Raw genomic sequence first — 25,662 nt, forward strand, 5'->3', positions numbered from 1 at the left:
CTTATATCATTGCGCTGCCAAATTATTTCACCCCCAACAGCAACTCCACCCCCCAACCCCAACAGCACTAGCAAATCTACCAGCAAAGAGGTTGATAAAACACACACACAGGCACACACACACCGATCAGACCCCAGGCGCTGAGCGAGACAGATATATAACCACATACACAGACTGACAAAGAGAATCACACACACACACACACACACACCGACCAGACCCCAGGTTCTGAGCCAGACAGATATACAAACACGCATACACAAACAGAGATACACACAAACACACAAACACACGGAAGGATGGGAACCTTTGCAAAGAGTCAGAGGAGGGACGATCAAAGACAAGGACAAAAGACAGTAAGAGGAATAGGAAAAGTGAAAGCCAGAGAAATCAAGGGCCAGAATCAAACATGGCCACAGTGAAAAATAGTGGGAAGGGGCCAACTAATGTTTTAAAAACAAGCCATAATGCTGTGTGCCTTAACACGTGGAGCATTCACAATAAAGTGGATGAATTAATCGCGCAAATAGATATAAACGAGTATGATGCAGACGGGATTATGGAGACATGGCTGCAAGGTGATCAGGGATGGGAAATGAACATCCAGGGCTATTCAGTATTTTGGAAGGACAGACAAAAGGCAAAAGGCGTTGGAGTTGCATTGCTGGTTAAAGAGCTTTTTAATGCAATAATCAGGAAGGATATTAGCTCTGACGATGTGGAATATGTATGGGTAGCGCTGAGAAACTCTAATGGGCAGAAATGGTTAGTGGGGGTTCGATATAGATCCCCAAACTGTAGTAGTGATGTTCGGAATGGCATAAAACAGGAAATTGGAGACGCATGTATTACGGGAACATTTGTATTTTCGGGTATCTTTAATCAAACTATAGAGTGGGCAAATCAACTTAGTCACAATACCATAGAGGAGGAATTTTGGAGTATAAACGGGATGTTTTTCTGGACCAATACGTTGAGGAACCAACTAGGCAAGAGGCCTTCCTAGACTGGGTATTGTGTAATGACAGAGGAATAATTGACACTCTGGTTGTGCGAGACCCCATGGGGAAGAACGCCCATAATATGATAGAATTCTTCATCAAGATGGGGAGTGACATAGTTGATTCTGAGACGAGGGCCCTGAATCTTAGTAAAGGAAACTATGAAGGTATAAGGCGCGAATTGTCTATGATAGACTGGGAAACGTTACTTAAAGGGACGACGGTGGAAAAGCAATGTCAAACATTCAAAGTTTGCATGGACGGACTGAAACAATTGTTTATTTCTGTCTGGCGCAAAAGTAAAGCAGGAAAGGTAGCCAATTCATGACTTACAAGGGAAATTAGAGAAAGCATTAGATCCAAGGGAGATACATATAAATTCGCTAGGAAAAAAGCAACAAACCTTAGGATTGGGAGCAGTTTCGAATTCAGCAATAGAGAACCAAGGGATTGATTAAGAAGGGGAACATGGAGAATGAGAGCAAGCTTGTGGGGAACATAAAAACTGACTGTAAAGGTTTATATAGATATGTGAAGATAAAAAGTTTAGTGAAGACAAATGTAAGTCCCTTACAGTCAGAAACGGGGAATTTATTATGGGGAACAAAGAGATGGCTGACCAACTAATTGTATACTTTGGTTCTGTCTTCACAAAGGAGGACACAAATATCATACCAGAAATGTTGGGGAACACAGGGCTCAGAGAGAGATGGGAAATGAAGGAAATCAGTATTAGCAGAGAAATGGTGTTGGGAAATTCGTGGGATTGAAGGCTGATAAATTCCCAGGGCCTGATGGTCTGAATCCCAGAGTACTTAAGGAAGTGCCCTAGAAATGGTGGATGCATTGGTGGTCATCTTCCAAGATTATATCGACTCTGGAACAGTTCCTACAGATTGGAGGGTATCTAATGGAGCCCCACTATTTAAAAAGGGAGGTAGAGAGAAAGCAGGGTATTATAGACCAGTCAGCCTGACGTCGGTAGTGGGGAAAATTCGAGAATCCATTATCAAAGATTTTATAGCAGAGCACTTGGAGAACAGTGGGAGAATCGGCCAGAGTCAACATGGATTTAAGAAAGGGAAATCATGCTTGGAAAATCAACTGGAATCCTTCGAGGATGTAATTAGGAGAGATGATGAGGGGGAGCCAGTGGATGTGGTTTATTTGGACATTCAGAAGGCATTTGAAAAAGTCCCACATAAGAGATTAGCATGTAAAATTAAAAGGCATGGGACTGGGAGTACTGTACTGCGATGGATAGAACATTGGTTGGCAGACAGGAAAAAAGGAGTAGGGATAAATGGGTCTTATTCTGAATGGCAGGCAGTGACTAGTCGGGTACCACAGGGATCGGTGCTTGGGCCCCAGCTATTCACAATATATATTTATGATTTAGTTGAGGGAACTAAATGTAATATCTCCAAATTTGCAGATGACACAAAACTGGGTGAGAGGATGAGTTGTGAGGAGGATGCAGAGAGGCTTCAGGGTGATTTGGACAAGTTGACTGAGTGGGCAAATGCTTGGCGGATGCAGTATAATGTGGATAAATGTGAGGTTATCCAATTTGTCAGCAAACGCAGGAAGGCAGATTATTATCTGAATGGCTACGAACTGAGAGAGGGGAATATGAAATGAGTCCTGTGTGTTCTCATACATCAGTCGCTGAAGGTAAGCATGCAGGTCCAACAGGTGGTAAAAACTGCAAAGGGTATGTTGGCCTTCATAGTGAGAGGATTCGAGTACAGGAACAGGGATGTCTTGCTGCAATTATACAGGGCCTTGGTGAGGCCACACCTGGAATATTGTGTGCAGTTTTGGTCTCTGAGGAAGAATGTTCTTGCTATCGAGGGAGTGCAGCGGAGGTTTACCAGATTGATTTCTGGGATGGCGGGACTGACGTATGAGGAGATATTGAGTGGGTTCAGATTATATTCGCTGGAGTTCAGTAGAGTGAGGGGGGATCTCATAGAAACCTATAAAATTCGAACAGGGCATCACAGGGTAGAGGTAGGAATGATGTTAACGATGGTGGGGGAGCCCAGAACCAGGGGTCATAGTCTAAGGATACGGGGTTAACCTTTCAGTACTGAGATGAGGAGAAATTACTTCACCCAGAGAGTGGTGATCTTGTGGAATTCTCGCCCACAGAAAGCAGTTGTGGCCAAAACATTGTATGTTTTCAAGAAGGAGTTCGATATAGCTCTTGGGTTTCAGGGGACCAAAGGATATGGGGCGAAAACGGGAACAGGTTACAGAGTTAGGTGATCAGCCATGATCATAATGAATGACGGAACAGGGCCGAATGGCCGAAGGGCCTACTCCTGCTCCTACAGACATACACACACTGATCACACCACAAGTACTGAGTCAGACAAATTAGACGAACACACACATGCACTGATCAGACTCCAGGCACTGAGCTGGAGCCATATGCAAACACACACTCACAAAGAGACAGACAGACACAAATACACAGCACACACACATACATTAACACACACACACACGCACAGGCACACACCGATCAGACCACAGGCACTGAGCCAGACAGGTTTGCATATAAACACACACGCACACAAACACAGATTAGAGGACAAGCACTGAGCCAGACAGATATACATATACACACAAACACATACACACAAACACTGATCAGACCCCAGGCACTGAGCCAGACCGATATACAAGCACATAAAGTCAAACACAGACACACGCCACACACCCAGAAATGCACACCGATCAGATCTCAGGCACTGAACCAGACAGATATGCAAACACACAGACACAGGCACACGCACACACACACAGATCAGATACCGGGCACTGAGCCAGTCCAATATACAAACACACATACACACACCCACACACCCACACACCCACACACAAACAGTGTGCGGCACAGTGGCGCAGTGGTTAGCACCGCAGCCTCACAGCTCCAGTGACCTGGGTTCAATTCTGGGTACTGCCTGTGTGGAGCTTGCAAGTTCTCCCTGTGTCTGCGTGGGTTTCCTCCGGGTGCTCCTGTTTCCTCCCACAGCCAAAGACTTGCAGGTTGATAGGTAAATTGGCCATTATAAATTGCCCCTAGTATAGGTAGGTGGTAGGGGAATATAGGGACATGTGAGGATGTGGTAGGAATATGGGATTAGTGTAGGATTAGTGTAAATGGGTGGTTAATGGTCGGCACAGAATCGGTGGGCCGAAGGGCCTGTATCAGTGCTGTATCTCTAATTCATAATTCTAATTCACACCGATCAGACCTCAGGTACTGAGCCAGACCGATATTCAGACACACAGACGCAGGCACAAACATAGACAGACAGACAAATATTCACCAAAGATACACCAATCAGACCACAGGCTCTGAGCCAGACAGATATGGAAACACATACACATAAACACAGACACACATATACACAATCGCGCACACACACTTATCAGAGCCCAGGCACTAATCCAGACAGATAATCAACCACATACGCACAGACAGACAGAGAGAGAGAGACACACACACACACAATCACACAAATCAGAATCCAGCTGTGAGCCAGCCAGAGATACAAAGACGCACACACACATTCACACACACGCACACACAAACACAAACACACACAGACACTCACCGATCAGACCCCAGGCACTGAATCAGACAGATATACAAACACATAGACACAAACAGAGCGAGACAGGCTCACACACAAACACACACACACACACACACACACCGATCTGAACCCAGGCAGCAAGCCAGACAGATCTACAAAGACAAACACACACACGTGCACACAGACACAAACACAAACTCACACACACACCGATCAGACCCGAGGCACTGAGCCAGACAGAGATACAAACACAGACACACGCCACACACAAACATGCACCAACTCACACAGGTCAGCTTTGATTAACGCCCAACCTGCTGCTGTTGGGGCATTGGTTTCCACAATCCCTTCCAGCCTCGAAAAGTATAGAGGCAGCATTGACAGATTTAGTGATTCGAATGGAGAGGAGATTTGGTCGGATCACTGATGTCCTTGAGTTTTCTCTCATGCAGATCACTGAGAGATAATGTACAGCCCCATGGGAGCAGACTGGCGCAATGGGAGCTGCAGGCGGTGTCCTCTTTCAAGAAGGAAGTGCATCTGCGCCCTTGACAGGCCCTCGTTCGATGCCCATCAAGTTAGTCGAGATGCATCAACCAGAAGTCATTCACTACTCTCGGTCGCACTGCCGAAAATTCCGGTTGTAAATATCTGCAGTGCCATTTTTACTACTGCAGTCAGCGTCCACCACGCTGAGGTCAAAGGGGCAGCTCTAGAATTAGAAAACACGCAGCCTTCAGGAAAACACAATTAGGTGGCCCATGAATGAATATTAATTTGAGTGCAATTTGTGAACGTAATATTAGTCAAACGTTTATTCGTGTCAATTTGTGCAGATTGTTTTGTTAATAACTTTAGTTCCTTCACAGTGTGTGGGCATGTGAATGCCTCATGCAGGGATGTTCTCTGTCCAGGTGCAGTGGAGATCTGAGCTAAATGGAAGAGAAGAATGATGTTCGTGGATCACGGGGTGCAGGGGTGGGAGGAAGGGGGATGGGTAGCATTTCAATACAATCAATGTTTAATAACTTGTTCTCAGACTTCTCATGTTACTCGCTGCTTCACCATGCAATGCCAGGCAACGCATGGTCAGCTCTCGGTGTGGTCTCCAATTCTGCCTGCACGATGACAGTGCAGTGACTGGCACGACAGAGCCATCTCTCATTGTGGGCTCCAGGTCTGGCTGCTGAGACAGGTCAGTGGGAGGGAAATATAAAATATCTGTCAAAGAGGAGAAATGCTTTTGTCATCCCCCAATGTGATGTCCCTGTCTCACTGCAGTTACTGTCCCCCTCTCACCATCTCCATCTGCTGGTGGCCCTGTCTCACTGCAGTCACTGTCTCCCCGCTCACTATCTCCATCTGCTGATGTCCCTATCTCACTGCAGTTACTTTCCGCTCCCACCATCCCCATCTGCTGGTGTCCCTGTCTCCCTGCAGTTACTGGCCCCTCTCACAATTTCCATTTCTGGTGTCCCCGTCTCACTGCAGTTACTGTCCCCTCTCACCATCTCCATCTGCTGGTGTCCCTGTCTCACTGCAGTTGCTGTATCCTCTCACCATCTCCATCTGCTGGTGTCCCTGTCTTACTGCAGTTACTGTCTCCCCACTCACTATCGCCATCTGCTGGTGTCCCTATCTCACTGCCGTTACTTTCCGCTCCCACCTACTCCATCTGCTGGTGTCCCTGTCTCCCTGCAGTTACTGGCCCCTCTCACCATTTCCATTTCTGGTGTCCCTGTCTCACTGCAGTTACTGTCCCCTCTTACCATTTCCAACTGCTGGTGGTCCTGTATCACTGAAGTTACTGTCCCCCTCTCTCTATCTCAACCTGCTGGTGTCCCTGTCTCACTGCACAGTGACATAAAACCACACCGTATCTATCTATCCATCCATCCATCTATCCAACTATCTATCCCTGGGTATTGTCTGTACCAGTACATCTGAGGGATACTGGTCCCATCCACGGTGCATTTCAGCTTCACCTGCTCTCCAGGAAATTTGGAGACAGCGGTGGGAGTCTGGTGGATAGTCTATGAGTTCACATCTGGGAAAGAGACAGTGAGAGGAGGAGATCAGTAAACAGGGACAATCAGTCCAGTGGAGAGAGTTAGTGAAAGAATGAGAGAAAGTGGGAATAAGTGAAGAATTAAGTAGAGCTATTGTTGAAACAAACCCCTTATGATGAAACTGGGTGATCAGAGCCAGTAACAAATATATCTTTTATTTTAAGCTGCCCTCTGAATCAGCAAAGGGGAGAGAGCAGGAACGATGAGTGTAGTCAATAACCAACCCACTCGTACAAGTAATTGGGAGGAACAGGAAGAGCATTAGGAAGTGAGGCAGAGATGGTGACGTTCATTTTCCACGTCAACAAATCAGAATGCAGAAGATTGTCAATGCCTCTCTTTGTCTCCTTCTTTCTCGTTGTTTCTGATAGCGAACTTGTGGGAGTGAAAGGAAGACTGGGAGAGGAAAGGAAAGTTATTAACAATATTATTGTACTTCACACTCACTTACAATGAAACAGGATGATCAGACCCAGTGACAGATACATCGTTCACTTCAACTTGTTCTCTTAATCGACACAGGAGTGAGAGCAGGAGCTTAGAGTCTTGTGAGGGTCCAAATTCACTCTTTACAAATCATTGGAAGGAACATGAAGATTATTAGGAAGTGATATAATGTTGGAGACTCCCATTCCTCGAGGTCAACAAACCAGAATTGAATTGGTTGCCAATCTCCTTCTCTCTCTCTCAGCTTACCTTCCGCTCTCTTGCTCTCTTGCACTCTCTCTGTCACTTTAGCTCTCCTCATGTATCTGGAGTTATGTCGCCCACTCTCGCCCTCTCTCTGACTCTCTTTCTCTCTCTCTATCCCAGTCCATGTTCCCTCTCTTTCTCTCTCTGACTCTCCCTCTCTCGTGTATTTAGGGTTATATCTCCCACTCTTTCCTTCTCTCTGACTCTCCCTCTCTCTTACTCTTGTTAACTCTTCAGTTCTTTCTCTGTCCCTGCCTCTCTCTAGCTCTGTCTCCCTATCTGTCTCAGGCTCTTTATCTCAGTCTCTCTTTCTCTCCTTCTCTCTCTCAGCGTCCTACTCTCTCTCTCTCTCATTGTGTGTCTCTTGCTGTCTCACTTTCGTTGCCTGTATCTCTGTCTCCCTCTCTGTCTCAGTCTCTTTAACTCTGTCTGTCATTTTTCCTTTTACTGTCCTCTCCCTCTCTAGATCTCTCTCTCTCTCACACACACTCTCTTTCTGTCTCTGACAAAGTGGGTGTCCTTGTCCTGTTGATGTGTATCAAGCTGGATCTGCATGAACTCCTGCTCTTTCAGTTTTCTCACTAAATCCTTCTCGAAGCCATTGTTCGTTCCAAGGTCCTGAAGCCCCACTCTGCTGTCCGTGTGGGGAAGGAAAACACAGGGTCAGTGCACAAAAACCCATCTTATTGTCATTGATTCATGATAGTTACTATCTCAGTTCTGGTGGCATCCTGATGAATCGGTCTTTGCCCCTTTCTCCACTGCCTGCATCTCTAATCTCTCACTGCCACTCTAACCTGTCTTTTTTTTAAGGCATGACGTCCTGTAGTTACCTCCTACATCCGTTCCCCCTCACAAAATGTGAAAACCAGACCTCCCCCGCAGCCCCCCCCCTCCCCCCCCCCCCCCCCGCCCCACATTAGAAAACGGATAGCTCGTTTCAGCTTTACCTCGATGGGAGGATGCAGGGAACATTTGTATGGAGGATAGGAGAAATGTGTGGGTGTGCTGGATCCAGAGGGGCTGAATGGCCTCCTCCTGTTTACTGTGTTCCTGATAATCACTTTCCTCATCCCAGGGAAAGAAGAAACTGTGCCAATGGATAGCATCCAAATCTTTTTACTGATATCCTCCCCTGATAGTTAAAACCTCTCAGTTCTAGCATCATCCTTGTTAATCATTAATAGAAAGATAGAAAACTTACAATACAGAAGGAGGGCATTCCTTGCATCTTCGCCAGTGTATCTGCATTTAGTTTCTGAGTTTTATCCTAACCGTCTTGTATTGTCACAAAAACGGTCGCCCTGCAGCTCCCAGTCCACTGATGGCCCGCGTATATATTTCTCATCCTCAGACTCAAATGCCTCATTGGCTTCGGCATTCACTAGCTCTGAACCACCTCCAACCAAACACCCCTCCGAGATCGTGTCTGCATGTTTGTTGGTGTGTCTATGTGTGCATATGTGCATGTTTGTGTGTTTTTGTGTGTCTGTACTGAGGGAGCGCTGCACTTTAATATGTTGGCACTTTTCCAACGATTTTCCAAAGTTTATTTGCCCACTTGTAAACGCCTCTCATTGAACCAATCAGTCACCAGATCAATAAAACCTCAGTGATATCAGCAAAACACAATTGGCCCTTTTACCCCTTCTTGTTTTCTGTCACCAATTAACTCAGGCCTTGTTAACTGTTCAGGGGCCATACTTAGAGAGCACAACACTCTCGGAGGGATAAGACTGAATGAGTTATGTTGTGAGGGGCGCTGTATGGGGGCCTGGGGAATTAAGGTCCCCTCGACAAATAATATATAAAAGTGGCCTGGGGTATGAAGGCTTCCTTTAAAAACAAACGGGGTTAGATACAGAATAAAGCTCACTCTACGCTGTGCCGATAAAAAAGAAAGAGAAAGCGGGGTTGGCTGTTGCTTGATTGAATGTGCTGACTGCTGGTTGCTGCAACGAACCTCAGCGAAAGAAGAAAGAAGGGGCGCTATACTCAAGTGGATCTGGGCCCTACTGGGAGATTACAGCACCATCGGAGGTGCAGTAAGGAGACGGTGATGTACACTCGGGAAGCAGTTCTGAGGGAGAGCGTTACTATCGGAGCATCACTCTTCCCACACAGCAGTTGTACGGCGTCCTGGAGTACTGTGTATAGTATTGGTCTCCTTATTTAGGAATGCTATGCAAGCATTTGAGTGAAGGTTCACAAGGGTGATTCCTGGGAATTCGGGATTATTTTATGAGCTGAGGTTGAGAGGTCTAGGTTTATGTTCCCCATAGTTTAAAAAAAATGAGAGGATTTCTCATTGAAACAAAGACAATTGTTAGGGTATGGTGGATGCGAAGAGTACCTTTCCCCTGGGGATAGAGACTCCAGATCCAGGGAGTCACAATTTCAGGATAAGGCGTCGGCCATTTGGGAATGAGATGAGAAGAAAACAATTCCTCACTCAGAAGGTTGTCAATCTTTGGAATTCTCTACCCCTGAGAACTGTGGATGTTCAGTCGTTGAGTACAGTTAAGAGCTAGATTGATAGATTTTTAGATTCGTAGAGAATCCAGGGATATGGGGATTGGGTGAGAAGGTGAAGTCGAGGTTGAGGATTAGCTGTGATCCTATTGAATGGTGAAGCAGGCTCGAGGGGCTGAATGGCCTGCTCCTGCAGCTCTTTAATGAGTTATATGCTCCCCTGCCCATCATGCTCTCCATTTCTCTACTGCCCTCCACTTTTCTATTCCCCCTCCTTCTCTCACTCCTCCCTCTGCTCTGTGTGTGGACAGTGAGCGGGTTCAGTGACAGAACCACTCCTGAGCTCAAATGTTGAGCTTAATCACGTTTGGTCTGGAAACCATGAGAGCAAAGAGTTTCTCCATATCTGCTCAAATAAATCCACCACTCATCCAAAACACCTCAATTAGATGACACTTTATTGTTTTATATTGAAGGGAATGCCAGTCTACTTTCACCAAAATGTCCTGATCATTGAATTCCTTCTGCTCAGGTATCATTGTAGTGAACCTGGTCTGCACCCCCTCCAAGGACGATGCTTTCTGAGCTCTGGTGTACAGAACTGAATGTAGTTACTCCACATGGGGTTCAGTCAGAGTTTCCCAGAATTGTATTGTATCCTTGACCCCTTTACATCACAGCCCACTTGTGATTTAGAGAGTGGGGGGGGGGGGAGTGGATCTGCACAGGTTTATTGTGGCAGCGGTTAAGTCAACAGGAGTTGAACTGAAATCGTTGTGTGTTTGTCACCCTGTCAGATGGACAGTGAGAACATTGGACTGCCAACTGTTGGTGGTTTAAGCAGAAGAGACTGATCGGAGGTAAAGTATAAATTATAATCACAGTGCGAATCGGTGAAATATTTCATGTTGCCAGCTGATCGTAGATGACGTTGTTTAAAGACATGTAGAGAATTGTAAAAATGTATTCTTGGGATGTGGGCATCGTTGGCATGGGGGCATCACTCGCTCAGTACTAACCCTCCGACTGTGCGGCACTCCCTCAGTACTAACCCTCCAACAGTGCAGCGCTCCCTCAGTACTGACACTCCAACAGTGCAGCACTCCCGCAGTACTGACCCTCCGACAGTGCAGCACTCCCTCAATACTAAACTTCCGACAGTGCGGTGGTCTCTCATTACTGCCACCGCAATAGAGCGGCCCTCCCTCAATACTAACCCTCTGACACTGCGGTGCTCCCTCAGTATTGCCCCTCCGATAGTGTGGCGTTCCCTCAGTTCTGACGCTCCGACAGCACAGTGTTCCCTCAGTACTGACCCTCCGATAGTGTGGAACTCCCCCAGTACTGACCCTCTGATGGTACAGCACTCCTTCAGTACTGACCCTCTGACAATGCAGCACTCCCTCAGTACTGACCCTCCGACAGTGCAGCACTCCCCCAGTACTGACCTTCTGACAGTGTAGCACTCCCTCAGTACAGACGCTTTGACAGAGAATCACTGCCTCTGAACCAACTGTGTAGCAAACTCCTCCTGCCCCTTCTATCCTCCCGTTCTCTGTAACTTCCTATAGCCCTTGCAACTCTTCCTGCCTCTGTAATCCCCTCCAGCCCCTACAACCCTTCCTGTCTCTGTAACCTCCTCCAGCCCCTACAACCATTTCTATCTCTGTAACCTCTTCCAGTCCCTACAACCCTCACTTTCTCTGTAACCTCCTACAGCCCTTATGACATTCCCTCTGTCTGTAAACTCCTCCAGCATTGACAGCACTCCCTACCTTGGTGACCTCTTCCAGGCCCTACAATGCTCCCTATCTCTGTAACCTGCTCCAACGCCTACAATCCTCCCTATCTCTGTTGCTGTTCCCCTTCCTGTCGCTGTAACCTCCTCCAGCCCAATACAACCCTCCTTATCGCTGTCACACTTACAAGAATTGCACTGATTAAACATTACGGGCTAAAACTGAGGAGTTATAAAAACCGGACGTTGCTATTGTTTAAAAAAATGGACAGTGTGCAAAACATCGCTGCTTGTGTATTCAAACATGGCCACACTGTCTGTTTAGAATGAGGAATCCCTTCAAACCGAGCCATGTCAATTACACCCATCCGACACACTCCTAAAACATTCCAGAATAGAATGGGTTCTTCAGAAATAAAGAAGTGGTGAAGTAGTCATTGCCGGTCACTACAGGGTAGGAAATCCCTCTTTCCCAGCAGTGGTGAGAGGTAACAAACATTTACCTTAAAAAGGCAGCTCTAGAAAGAGTCTATCTCTGTCTCCCCATCTGTCACTTTTGTCTGTCTCTCTCTCACTCTACCTCTCACTTTCTCTATCTCCCTCTCACTCTCCCTCTCTCTCTCCCTCTCTCTCTCTATCGCCCTCTCTCTCTGTCGCTCTCTCGCTCTCTCTCCATCTCTCTCTGTCTCTCTCTCAGTTTCCATCATGTGCCTTCATATGCAAATTTGGCGGTTTTAGTTTAATAAACAAAAGTCATCACGTGAAACTCTCCGCCGAACAACCGCGGTGGAGGGGTGCCACCACCACCCGGTAAACAGGACCTGGAACAAGCAGAGATCAGCAGCCGCCAGCCTTCTATCTTTCTCTCTGTATTTTTGTCACCCTCTCTCTTTCTCTGTCTCACTCTCACACTGACTGGGTTTTCAATTGGACACCCTGCCCCTTTGCTGACGTCATCCTTTTGCTCACTCTTTCAGGATTTGGAGTGTGCTGGCGGATCACACAATGCAGACTCTCTGCCTGTTCATGTTGATGCTGTTCTGGATCCCCGAGTCAAATGCTGCTGCACTAAATGAAAATGTCTTGGCTGCAATTGTCTCACAGTAAGTGTATTTAATGTCAGACTTGTTCAGGCAGCTGGGAGAGCTTGTGACTGCTCCCAGGCACAGGGATCAGCCTCACCCGCCTTGCCTCGGGTAGGCTGCAACTGAAGTGGAAATGACAGCTGGTACACGGGATGGTCTGGAGCTGCGACAACGGCCACGGTCTATTATCCTCTGATGATATGTGATGAGGGGAGCAGGGCCGGGTCCAGTTAAATTGAAAGACGATTGAGCAACAGAGAGGGGAAGGTGAGAGAGAAAGGACTCAAAGTCGTAATCAATAATCTTACTCACTGACCCCACTCACTGACCCCACTCAGTGACTCTGCACACCGATTCCGCTCACCGTCCAAGCTCACCGACTCCACTCACAGACGTTCACTCACCGACCCCGCACGCCGACACCACTCACTGACCCCCACTCACCGAGCCCACTCACTGACCCCACTCATTGACCCCACGCACTGACCCCACTCACTGACTAAACTCACTGACCCCTCTCAACGTCACCACTCACTGACGCCCACTCACTGACCCCAAACAATGACTAAACTAGGGCGGCACAGTGGCGCAGTGGCTAGCACCGCAGCCTCACAGCTCCAGGGCCCTGGGTTCGAATCCAGGTACTGCCTGTGTGGAGTTTGCAAGTTCTCCCTGTGTCTGCGTGCGTTTTCTCCGGGTGCTCCGGTTTTCTCCCACAAGCCAAAAGACTTGCATTTTGATAGGTAAATTGGCCATTATAAATTGTCACTAGTGTAGGTTGGTGGTAGGGAAATATAGGGACAGGTGGGGATGTTTGGTAGGAATATGGGATTTGTGTCGGATTAGTATAAATGGGTGGTTGATGTTCGGCACAGACTCGGTGGGCCGAAGGGCCTGTTTCAGTGCTGTATCTCTAATCTAATCTAAACTCACTGGCCCCACTGACTGACACCACTCACTGACCACACTCACTGACTAAACACACTGACCTCACACGCACTGACAAAACTCACTGACCCCACTCATTGACTCCACTCACTGACCCCACTCACGGACTCCACTCATGACTAAACTCACTGACCCCACTTACTGACCAGACTCACTGACTCGACTCACTGACACCACTCACTGACGAAACTCACTGACCACATTCACTGACCACGTCAATGACTCCACTTACTGATCCCACTCACAGCCTAAACTCACTGGCCCCACCCACTGACGCCACTCACAGACCCCACTCATTGACGAACATCACTGGACCAACTCACTGACCCCACTCACTGACACCAATTAAATACCCCACTCACTGACCCCACTCACAGACTACACTGACCGACGCCCACCCACTGATCTCACTCACTGGATAAACTCACTGGCCCCACTCACAGACCCCACTCACTGACTCCACTCACGGATGCCCACTCACTGATTCCACTCATTGACCGGGGGCTGCCCGGTATGAGGTGCGATGACCTCTCGCACCTACAAAGGCAACCCGTGACGCCCAATCTCTATGCCAGCTGAGCTGGACTTACAACCCGTAACTGTTGCCTTCTGTGTTGTTTCGGTCGCTGTGAGGCGACTATGGAATGACCTCTCCATAGCGCATGCCTGGGCGAATGTATGGACGTTGTGAGTTGCCCAAGCGTGAAAACCCCCTCTCAGCCTTTCTGGTGGGGAACAAAGGAGTGCAGGCCACGACGTTTGGCACCAGTATGGCTGCAGGGACTGCCAGAAACATGCCAAAGGTGACACATGACCGCCTGCGGGGTTCCGCTCCGGATCTTCTGTTAGGGTTTACTCCTTTAGCCTTGGACTCTCCCGAGACGCCCACAAGTCAGTGGGGCTATGAGGGCCCCTGCTCAGGGATAGGTGGATGCCGGTAGGAGGAGGGGATGAGAGGGGGAGGTGTGATGTGAATGGTGTGTGAGGCGGAGCTGGACAGGGGGCTGTAGAGGGCTGGGGTGGGTACAGCCGATCGGGGTGCAGTGGGAAGATGTTGCGAGAGAGGAGCTGGGAAGGGGTTGCGAAGGGGGATGGGGTGGGAAAGAGGGTGCGTGTGGTGTGAGCTGGGAGGGGGGATCTGGGAAGGGGAAGAGGGTGGAAGGGGAACCGGGAGGGTCAGGGGAAATATAAAGAGATTTTCGAGATTACAAATGATTCTGCAAATTTCTGACTGCCACTTCCCTGTCACCACGAGAACAGGCCTGGCCCCCACACACTCATCACCAAGGGAACAGGCTCAGCCCCGAGTCTCCCGTCGCCATGGGTAACGAGCTCCGCCTCCATTCTCCCGCCACAATGGGAAACAGGTATCGCTCCCACCCCCACCCCCCCCGGTCACCATGGGGCAGACAATCCTCCCCCACTCTTCCGTCACCTTTGCTTCAGGCCCGCCTACTCGGCTGTCTCCATAGCGACAGACCCTGCTCCGGTCAGTCAACATAGCGATAGGCTCAGCTCCCCGCTCTGTCACCATAGCGAGACCCACGCCCTCCACTTCGTCACCATCGCAAAGTGCCCCACCACACTGCCCTGCCAGCACAGCGACAAGCCCCACCCCCGCTTTGTCACCATATCGACAAGCACAACCCCCGCACTGACACCGCTCTGTCACCATAGCGACAGGTCCCACCCCCGTTATGTCACCATCGCGACAGTCTCGGCACCCGCTCTGTCTGCACAGACAGTCCCTGCCCCCCGCTCGGTCTGCATGGCGTCAGGCCCCGCCCCCCCGATCTGGATCCATAGTGACAGGCCCCGTCCCCCAGCTGCTGGAAATAGTCAGTGATTCAGTGCCTGTCATCATTGAATGAGTTTAACAATTGCAGGAAAGGGATATTTCAGCACATTCTTCAACTGATCTCTGAATTTAGCCTGGGTCACGGCGTAAATCGCAGCCTTTGTGCAGCAACTGAGGAGCTGCAGCATGAAGCCCGATTCCTGCAGAAACACAGCTAGATAAGCAGACACAGACCCCAAGTACCCCATCCTGTTCCATATAGAGTACAGCATTAACAGTGTCCATAACAGAATGAAATTCGCCGAAATAACAAACAGTAAAATGATGGATTTCCTTCGGCTCTCCATCTCTGAGTCTCTGCGACTCTCTCCACTGCTGTTAGCCCGGAGTCTTCTGCGTCCTCTGCTGCTCACTAAAATGTGCCTGACGGTGAGAGCGTTGAGCAGCAGAATCACCACAAATGGGAGTCCCGGGGTTAGAATATAATGGACCAATTCGATTGTTCCCCAGACACGAGCTTCCGCAACATTCTCTGTAACATCACAAAACCAGGGCAGGTTCCCCAGCCGATACTGACTTGTTAACATAAAATACCAGAAGCTGTTCTTTAAACAGCTCAGCACTGTCACTGTTCCCAAAACCACAGCAGCCGTTTTCTCTCTGCAATATTTACTTTTCAGCTTCTGGGAACAAATGGACACAAATCGATCAAAGGTGAAAGTGACGGTGAACCAGACAGAACAGTCTGTGGCTGCATAAAGCAGGACGGCGTGAATATTACACACGGGGATGAACAACAGGAACTGAAACTGTTCCCAATAAACAATGGGAATGTGTCTCAATATCAGGTCCAGGATAATGACCAGTAGATCCGCCACTGACATGGCCACCAGGTACCGAGTGACACAGTTGGAGAGACCACATTTTCCCTAAGGCAGGATCCCAATCGTCAGCAAGTTGACTGTGAGGAAGGGAAATAAACAGGTCAACAACCTGGGAGAAAAGTGACCAGTTTGATTTCAAACTTATCGAGATTTACAAATGTACTCCTGTATCCAGTGATACATTGAAATATTGGAACTGAAAGAACAAACAGGAAGGTGTGTCTTGCAATGCAAGGCAGGAGAGCTTAACTGACAAAAGGATGATAGTGAAATTGTTCAACTCAGTGTGGATCATAATTCTCCCCCTCCTTCTTTTCCCTGTCTGGATTAAAAACTGTTCCTTCTCCAATCTCTCCCAGTTCTGATGAAGGGTCACCGACCTGAAACAATAACTCAGTTTCTCTCACGACAGATGCTGCCAGACCTGCTGAATATGTCCACCATTTTCTGTTTTTATCTCAGATTTGCAGCATGTGCAGCACTTTGCAGTTGCATAGAAATTTAAAGGCTGGACTGACTGAGAGCTTCTCTCACCTGTGACAGGCAGCACGGAATTCAATTATTTCAAAGCAATAATTGGGAATGGGTCCATTAGAAAAAATCAATGAAACAAATAATCTCAATCGTCACTAAGTTGACAAGGGAAATTATCAGGAAATTATGCATCAGGTTAGGAGAAAAAAACACAGTTTGAAGGATTTCAGGTAACATTGTACATTTTGTTACCACGTTCAGTATGTCTCCAATTAATGCAGTCGTGAAAGTGATTACTGCTTCCAACAGGGAGTTGACTTTAGCGGAGCCAGCAGAGTCTGTAACAGCGGACTGAAAACATGAGGTGAGCCCGACATGGCAATTTGGAGCCCACGTTCGGTGCAGTTCAGTGGTGCTCGGAAAATGAACTGCCTGGTACCGTGGTCTACACCCCTTTTAGGATGGGAATACCACCTGCCAAAGTTACTGAACAATCAGAGGTCCAGCAGCTCAGCAGCATTGGCAACACCGCCGGGAGCAGTGGAAATGTTAGCACTATACTAGGCCTGTGTTCAGGACCGTAGCTGGAGCCCTAGAACCTAGGTAAATACGGCGAGGACACCAGGGACAGTTCAACTGGTCGGGGCCACTGCCAGTAATGTACTAGGCCTAGGACCAGGAGCACGACTGGAGAGCCGGGACCCGAGGTAAGTGTTTTGGATCCTCTGGGTCTGGTCAGGGAGTGGGTGTTACTGCCGGAACTACTCCAGTCCTGAAACCCGGACCATTACTGGAGTCCCATTTCTCAGATAAGCTTCGGAGTTCGTGGGGGCCCGTCAGAGTCGGGGCCCACTGCTGGTACTACAGCAGACCTGGAATTAGGTGCCCTGCTGGAGCCCGACATGAAAGGCAAGTGTTGCGGGGTCTCAGGGCCTATCAATGACTGGGTGCTACTGCCCGTACTGCATAGGTCCTGGGACCAGGAATGTCACTCGAGGTTGGATTTCCGATAAGGCTGATAGGATAGCCAGGATCAGTCAGGGAACGGGCACCACTGCCAGTACTACAGCTGGCCTGGGACAAGGACCGTTCCTGGACGTCCATAGCCAAGGTACATGTGAGTCTGTCGCCTGGGACCTATAAGGAAATGGGGGGAGGGACACTGCCAGTACAAGACCACTGCCTATCCTCGAGACTCCAGAGCCAGGTATGTGTGGTGGGCAATTTGGGGCTAGCTACGGAGGAGGGACAACTGCTGAGAATGCACCAGTCCTGGGAGCAGGCCCACAGCCAGAACCCGGGACCTCAGGGAAGTGATGTGGGATGGCCGTGGCCAGCAAGGGAGCGGGGACCACTGCTGATACTGCACCAGGCCTGGGACCAGAGCAGCCTTGGAGTTCCAGACCCCAGGTAAGTGCGGTAGGGTGTCAACGTCCAGTCTGATTGCTCCTGGAAGGTGGTGATGGGGCTGGCTGAGTGCGGAGCAGTTTAATGCAGAAGAAGTCTTTGCTGTTGAGTGCCGGTCCACGGCCCACATATTACCCTTCGGAGGAGGCCTCCCCCAATCCTGCAGAGGGGATGCCTTGTTTTACTGGGAGGCCTGCACAAGCTGTGGAGCTGCCACCAACCGCTCGTGTAATTCCAGTTAACGGCCTCAATTGACCTCTGGGTAAGAAGGTTGTCTACATCACCGCCGTAGGAGCCCCTCCGCCTTCTATCCTAACTCCTGGGAACCCATTTAATTCCGCCCAGGGTTTAAATTATACAAGCATGATTGGATTGGGAAATAGAATTAAAACAAACGGATTTCAACTGGAATTAGGAGTGGATTAACAAGTTAATAAAATAATAGGATTAAATTAAACATGAGTAATAATGGGTTTATAATACATCAGCCCCCCCAGTAAATATTGACGAGGACAGTAACCATTTGCAGGAGGTCTTTTATCAATATCAGACTGGAGGGAGGTGTACAGGGCTGTTCCCCAGGGTTCAGTACTAGGACCACTGCTGTTTCTGATGTACATTAATGACTTAGACTTCATGGAGAGGTCATGCAGCGTGAAAGGTCAGTGAAGGGCGAGGAAACTAGTAATATAATTCATGAGGGCAGAGACAGATTGGTGAGATGGGCAGAAACAACAACAACTTGTATTTATATAGCGCTGCCTTTAATGCAGTAAAACATTTCAAGATGCTTCACAGGTGCCTTATGTAACAATATAAGACATCAAATCACATAAAGAGAGTGGAGGTAAGATGGCCAAAAGTTGGATCAAAGAGTGTGGGGGATGGGGGGGGGGGTTGTGTGGGGGGGGCGGTGGGGTGGCGTTAAGGAGTATCCTAAAGGCAGAAAGTGAGGTGGAGCGGTGTGAAGAGGGTATTACAGAGCTTAGACCCAGGCAACTGAAGGTGCAGCCACCAGTGGTGAATAGATTAAACTCAAAGTCCCCTAATAGATGAACACAGATACCTTATTGTCTGGTGGGGAAGAGGAGATTACAGACATAGTGGACTGGACATGTGTAGGAGGCAGTGCTCGCAGCGCCAAACCAGAAAGGCGGTGGCAATACCAGCTCCACATTTTCGTACCATCCCCATGTCATGGAGTGATCCTGCATGGTTTTTTTCCTGTCTCAGTCTGCCAGCCAGGATCCTAGTACCTTTATATATGAAAATTCCACCTCCATGAGCTGCTGGCCAAAACGAGCTTCGGCAGTTCAGCAGTATAGGCACTGTCAGCGGGAAGATGTCCACTGTCATGAATGGGCAGGAAGCAAAGAGACACAGACCCTAAGAAAATAGACGACAGGTTTAGACAGAGGATCTGGATCGGCGCAGGCTTGGAGGGCCGAAGGGCCTGTTCCTGTGCTGTAATTTTCGTTGTTCTTTGTTCTTTGTGTCAGTACTGCAGAGGTCTTGGAACCAGACCGAGCGCTGGAACTTGGACCCAGGGTGAGTGAGGCGGGGTCGCCAGGTCCAGTCTGGAAGGCCCCAGTGAGGGGGATTAGAGCACTGGTCATAATGTCCAGGGAGAGCGGATGGGAGCTTCATTGTTTCACGGCTGGGACCCCCCCGTGGGCCACAGATTGCGCACAAAGAACCCAGCCTCCCACCAAGCCCGCAGAGAGGGTGCTCCATTTTGCAAGTCACGCTCCACAGGTGAGGTCACCCCACCCCTCCCACTGGTTAGGTTCCAGTGGTGGCGGAAAGGGGCCCTCAAATGGCTACTTAAGGGCTACATTTGTCTTTAGGGTGGGAAGGTCATCATCGGACAACCTCCCTCCCCTGGCAGGATCACTTGGCAATGGGGCAATGGCAAACCCTCTGCCCCCACTAACCATCACGTTTGTCTGGGGCCCCACCAACGACCTCAATTTATGGGCACCCATAAAATCCAACACAGGGAGCGGTGAGGTAATGCATACATTTGAAAACAATGATGAGAATTTTGAAATCAAGACGTTTCTTAATCAACAGGCAATGTAGATCAGCGAGCTCAGGAGTGGTCGGTGAACAGGAGTTACTGTGAGTTAACACACCAGCAGCAGAGATTTGGATGACCTGAAGTTTATAGACAGTAGAATGTGGGAGATCAACAGAAGGGTACTGGAATGGTCAAGTCTAGATGTAAGGAAGGCATGAATGAGCGCTTTGAGCAGCGGTGCTGAAACAGGGGCGAAGTCAGGCGATGCTACAGAGGTGGAAATAGGCCATCCTTGTGAAAGGGCATATATGTGGTTGGAAATCATGTTTGACAAATTTGCAACAGATCTTTGAGGATATAGCAATCAGAGTTGATAAAGGGGAACTGGTAGATGTAGAATATTTGGATTGCCAGAAGGATTCGATAAAGTGACACATAAAATACTATTTCACAAGATGGGAGCTCCTGGTATTCAGGGCATTGTATCAGCATGGATTGAGGATTGTTTAACTCACAGAAGGCAGAGAGTCGGGATTAATGGGTCTTTTTCAGGTTGGAAAGACGTATCCAGTGGAGTGCCACAAGGATCAGTCCTTGGGTCTCAACTTTTTACTATCTATATTAATGACTTGGAGGACAAAGGGGACAGCATGTAATGTATGCAAATTTGCTGACGATACAAAAATAAGTGGAAGGGCATATTGTGATGAGGACATAAGGAATCTGTAAGGGGATATAGATAGGTTTAGTGAGTGGGCAAAAATTTGGCAGATGGAGTTTAATGTAGGGAAGTCTGAGATCATGCACTTCAGTAGGAATAATCAAAGCCAGACCATTATGTAAATGGACAGAGACTTCCAGAAAGTGCAGCATATAGGGATCTGTTATTGTGCATGAAACACAAAAAAGATAGCACGCAGATGCAGCAAGTAACTAAGAAGGCAAATGGAATTTCGGCTTTTATTGCTGGGGGGGTTGGAGTACAAAAATAGGGAAGTCTTGTGACAACTGTGCAGGGTGTTGTAAGGCTGCACGTGGAGTATTGTGTACAGTTTTGGTCCCCGTATTTAAGAAAGGATATACTGGCATTGGAGGCAGTTCAAAAGAGAATCACTGGGCTGACTCCTGGGATGAAGGGATTAACTTATCAAGAATGGCTAAAAGGTAGGCCTTTTTTCATTAGCGTTTACAAGAATGAGGGGTAATCTTACTGAAACGTGCAAGATTCAGAGGGGGCTTGAAAGGGTAGATGTTGAGAAAATGTTTCCACTACTGGTGGAATCTTGAACTAGGTGACATAGTTTCAGAATAAGGGGGCACTCATTTAAAACTGAGATGCGAAGGAATTTCTTCCCTCAAAGGCTTATGAATGTCTGCAGTTCTCTACTCCAGAGAGTTGTGGAGGCTAGATCGCTGAAATTATTTAAAGAGGAAGTAGATAGATTTTTGAAACATTGGGAAATTGAGGGCTATGAGGAGTTGGAACGAAAGATGAGTTGAGGTCTGGAGCAGATCAGCCATGATCTTATTGAATGGCGGGGCAGGCTTGAGGGACCGAATGGCCTACTCCTGCTCCTATTTCTTATGTTCTTACGTTCCTATGAAGCTCATCTCGGTATCAAATAAGGCACCAAGTTATGGATAGTCTGGTTGATTCTCGCACAGTTGCCAGGAAGAGGGATGGAGCAGGGAGCGAGGGAATAGAGTTTGGAGTGGGAACTGCAAACAATAGCTTCATTCTTCTCAAATATTAATCAGCACAGCAAATATGTGAGTTAAGAACATAAAATGATGGACATACTCAGCAGTTCTGGCAGCATTTGTGGAGATAGAAACAGAATTCATATTTCAGGTCTGTGAACCTTCATCAATTCTGAGTATTTCCGACACTTTTATGTTTTAGTTCAGATTTCCAGCATCCCCAGTATTTTGTATCTGTTATAGATGTGAAAGGGATTACATTTTGGAAGTATGTTTGCGTGATACAATGCAAGCTACAGAAGGGAGTGCAAGGACAGAGAGACCTGGCGAGTTCGTGTTCAAATCATTGAAGGTCACAGGACAGGTTAACAAAGCTGTTCAGAAAGCATATGGGATCATGGGCTTTATAAATACAGACATAGATAACCATAGAAAGAAAGTTATACTAAACTGATACAAAACAGTACGGCATGCCTCAGTGAATGTTACGTGGAGCAACAGCATTTTAATCATACTGTACCAGCGATCTGGGATTTCAGTTACAAGAAGAGATTGGAAAAGCTTTGATTGTTCTCTTTTGAAAAACGAAGGGTAAGGGTATATTTAATATAGAAATCAGGAAGACTTTTTATAGTGTAATTAAGGAGAAAGTGTTTCCAATGTCAGAAAGTTCAATATTAAGAAAAAACAAAATGATGGTAATTGGCAAAAACCATAGTGGAAATGAGGAGCATTTTCTTACACAGCGAATTGTTGGGAGCTGGAATTCACTGCCTGTAAACATGGTGGAAGCAGATTCAATAATATCCTTCAAAAGGGAATCTAATGAATACTTGAAAGAAAAGAAATGCTGGAGTCTGGGGATAGAGGATGAAAGGGGAACTAATTAGATAGCTCTTTCAAAGAAACAACATTGACACGATGGGCCGAATAGGCTCGTTCTGCGTTGCATCAACCTTTGATTCTATGAGCAAGAGACAGACAATAAAAAATAGAGAGTGAGACACAGGTGAAAGAGAAAAAGGTTAATAGACACAGAGATAAAAATATGTTTCTGCTGCTTTTCAGGACAAGGTATTGTGATTCATGATCTGTCCGTGCCAGATACTGTTGATGCAGGTAACACACAAACTTCATGCTGCCTCCTTATGTCCATGTATTCTACGTGCCGCCCAGGGTGTTCTGGGCTGCTGTCTGGCTGCACGATTATCAGGAACCTAATTTTATCTGAAGCTCGTTCGCAACTTCTGGCATCACCGAGTGATTTCAGTATGATGCCGTGTTCCTGCCTGATGTCCCTTCTTAACTGCCTCCTCCCCTTCTTTCTGCTGTCTGGGATGATGCAGAAGCTGCAGACGGCGGGACCATGAACCTCCTGCTTTCCATAACACCCTCAGTCCCTCACCCCCAACTCTCCCCTTCTGATTTTATAATTTCCAATGCTAACCCAAAACTGCCGCCTTCCCAGTCACAGCAGCTCCAGGAGACAGAGAGAGCAGCGGCACAGCACTGATGGAGAAGCCCCATAACATGGTTTGATATTCACAACCACCAGATTAAATACTTACACTGCCTGAACCTTAGTGGCTGGTATAGAGTCTGAATCTGCATGGGGTGTGTCATTGAGCACAAGTAAGCTGCAGCCAAGCCGAGGTGGGGAGGGGGGAAGAAAGTTCATGTGTCAGCTCACCGGAGGGCGAGTTCATAAACGAGCTATAACACACAATACCTCAGATGTGAAAATTGCTGGAGCAGCACACAGGAGAATGCCGATGGACATGTACACTGAGATACTTTGTCCATTGACAGGTCTGTCAGACAGTTTGTTGTCACTCTCCATGAGCATGGAGGGATCCAGCCCCAACAGGACACAGAACATTGTACAGAGCATGATGCCCATTCTTTCCGCTGTGGACGTGGTCACTAACTCCATGACCGCACTCGTGGTCCCAGCTGTGATGCAGCGTCTGGTGACCATTTCTTCAGCTTCCACTGCAGTACAGACGGCAGACACCTAAAGTCAGACTGAGATCATAAGATCCGTGCTGGCTGCCATGCAGGAACAGACTGCTTCCAACATGGCTGCGGATGTCACTGGGGTTCGCAGACTCTCACAGCTGTCCATCAATCTGTGATACAGTAGATTACTAGTATTTCTGAGTTGTCTCCCCGTGGAAGTGGCAGTGACTCCGTGGTGCATGAACCTGCTGCCCTCTCTCAGGATGACAGTATTTCTTCTTCCTTCGCTGTCACTCAACCAGTGTCCCTGCTCTTACCTATCAGCCAGCCCAGGCTGCTGCTTCTCATTTCGAGGTGGTGCAGTCTGAATCCGAGTCCTCAAGCACAGAGCTATCCGAGTGTGTCCTGCAAGACTATCTGCAATCTCTCCCAGTGAATGTCAGCAGCCTTTCACCAGCCATGCTGCAGCCACTGGGGAACACTGTGCAAGAACACGAGGCAAGTCGAGGACACCAACAAGACAGGCTCCAAGGGTGTACTCAAGTCTGAATAGATCAGTTTTGTTTGTATAATTGGATGTGTTGTTTGATAAAGATGTTAATTAAACGATTGTGTTGGTGGCATTTTTTTACAGAGAGATGAATTAATTATAGAGAAGTTATAATGCGGCATTTAATTATCCAAATATAGACTGATAAAGCAGTAGTATGGATGGCAGACAGGGGGGAAAGTCTCAAGAATGGGTTCAGGAAAGTTTCTGAAGCTACATATTTCCAGTCCAACGAGAGAGCGTGTGAAGTGGGGAGGGGGGGCGGCATTGCTGGTCTGAGTGTTTCTTAATAAGGTGGGCCAAGTGGTTAGAATATCAGTTGGAGAACCTTTATGGTGCAATGATCATTGCATCATTAGGATTAGGTTGGTTATGGAAAAGGACAAAGAACAAGCTAAGGTAAAAAAAAAATCTGCAGGAAAGCCAAATTCAATGGGGTAGGAATGGATCTGGGAAGAATAAATTGGACTCAAAGTTTGGCGGGAAAAACAGCAGCTGAACAGACAAATTAAGTTCAAAAGCAGGGACGTTAGAATGGACCTAAATAGAGCTCTTGTTAGGCAGCAGCAGGAGTATTGCATCCAGTTCTGATAACCACACTTCAGGAAGGATAAGAAGATCCTTGAGACGGTGCAGAGGAGATTTAACAGAATGGTTCCAGGGTTGGAGGATATTAGCTGCAAGGTTAGGTTGGAACATCTGGGGTTGATCTACCTCCAGCAAAGGAGATTAAGGGAGATATAATAGCGGAGTACAAGATTATGACAGATTTAGATCAGTTAGATGAGTAAAAGCCATTTCCATTAACTGATGGAGCAACGCCTATAAACACAATCTGCAGGCTTTATCGTTCATGGGATGTGGGCATCGCTGGCTAGGTCAGCATTTATTACCCATCTCTAATTGCCCTTGAGGAGGTGGTGGTGAGCTGCCTTCTTGAACCGCTGCAGTCCACGCGGGGTAGGTACACCTTCAGTGTGTTAGGAAGGGAGTTCCATGATTTTGACCCAATGACAGTGAAAGAACGGTGATATAGTTCCAAGTCATGGTGGTGTGTGGCTTGGATGGGGAACCTGCAGGTGCTGGTGTTCCTATGTATCTGCTGCCCTTGTCCTTCTAGGTGGCGGAGGACAGGGGTTTGGAAGATGCTCCATAAGGAACCATGGTGAGTTGCTGCAGTGCATCTCGGAGATGGTACACACTACTGCCACTGTGCGTCGACGGTGGAGGGAGTGAATGTTTTTGGATGGTG

This window comes from Heterodontus francisci, unplaced genomic scaffold (genome assembly GCF_036365525.1).
Source record: "Heterodontus francisci isolate sHetFra1 unplaced genomic scaffold, sHetFra1.hap1 HAP1_SCAFFOLD_216, whole genome shotgun sequence".
Taxonomy (NCBI): domain Eukaryota; kingdom Metazoa; phylum Chordata; class Chondrichthyes; order Heterodontiformes; family Heterodontidae; genus Heterodontus; species Heterodontus francisci.